We start from the raw sequence: 1,623 nt of genomic DNA on the forward strand, positions 1-1,623 counted from the left end.
CCTCCTCACTGGCATTAAGTCTGATATTTGCACACGACGTGAGCCTCCAGATAGCCCTGCCCCTTTAGCCAATTAAATGCTAGCATGCCTTTATTGGTTGTCTTGGAAACGCAGCCTCTGGGAGGCAACATCGGAATTATCTAATGTGACTTCACTCCAAACTTTGTGTGAACATGTTGACTCAAATATTGGTAGGGACAATTCTGTCCTCCCAGAATTTTGGTAGGGACAAACTCATGACTATCCAAGGAAAATATGAATGGCTTAACCTTTGTCTTGTTTTACCATTTGACCTACTGGAACCAATACAATCGTTTTTCATCCTAAAATCTTAGCATCACAAAACTCCTGCCACTGAACATCACTTTTATTTGTGTGACATCATTGTGTGCATGTTTGAAAGTCAAAGAGACACTGGCTGGCAGGTGATCATGGGATGTTGCTTGACAAATGAACTGGACCTTAAGAAAAACAATAAGTGATTCAAGTAAATGTAAATTGTCCAGCCATTACAAATTTTATTTACATTTTAATAAAGCAATGTTGTCTCTGATCACAAAGTAAGCATTGACAATATCAGCTTTAGTTTTCAGGGAAGTTAGAGCAGTGCCCCACGTTTGCTGAAGGTGTTAACAAAACTGGCACAGTACTTTCAGGTGAAGTGGGACACTTTAGAACTTGTTTACTGCTGCATTTCAGCAGCATTGTTACCACCGGTATTATGACCCATATTTAAACATTTTATTTTCCCCAAAGTTTTTGAAAAATTAAAGTAGATACTGTAGTTTTATTCAACAGGTGGCTCACGAGCTACCAGTAGCTCACCCCCTGTTTTAGAGTAGCTCACCCAAAGGTTCTGAGAACATAGTCTGAACAAACCATGGATGCATAGTTCAAGCTTTAAGCAACACAAAATCACTCAGTAAATCTGCATCAAATGCAACTAAATAAAATACACAGTCATTCAACACCAAATCATTATCTGTCAGTTGCCAACATGCAGTGATAACAACTCCTCTGGTAACAGAAGAGTTTTCCAACAAACAGGAAATATGTTGCCATGGATACAGAGAGTTAAACTGTGGGCCCTGCTTTTTTTTTTCAAAGCAGATTTATGGACGTTTATTTGCGATGGTGTTATCATGTCTGTGTGTTCTGGTCTGACTGAATCATGACTCCGATTTTTGACACAAAAATGATGTGATACCGATGTGAGTTTCAGGTGTTTTTGGTACAGAATGTGAGTTTTTGATATTGATATTTGATGACTTGTTAAATTATTTTATTGATCTGATTTGGTTTGGAGATCAGTTTGAGTGTTTTGATACTATATGTTAATAAATGTAACCAGAAATATAAGACAAAGAGCTCTCAGAGTAAAAAAGGTTGGAGACCCCTGATCAACGCTGTATAAAATCGCTTTTTTAATTGATACTATTGATATGATATTGATATGATAAAATATACCCAACCTTGCTTGCCTTTAAACTAAGTATGTAATAGCTCGGCTAGATAAATAAATAGATAAATTAATAGATCCGCAAATATGTCAAGGAATGTCCTGTGACGTAGCCTTTCTCAGCTCCTCTCTCCTACGTCATTACGTCTTGTTGTTGGTGGAGG

Source organism: Seriola aureovittata, chromosome 7 (assembly GCF_021018895.1).
Source record: "Seriola aureovittata isolate HTS-2021-v1 ecotype China chromosome 7, ASM2101889v1, whole genome shotgun sequence".
Lineage (NCBI taxonomy): Eukaryota > Metazoa > Chordata > Actinopteri > Carangiformes > Carangidae > Seriola > Seriola aureovittata.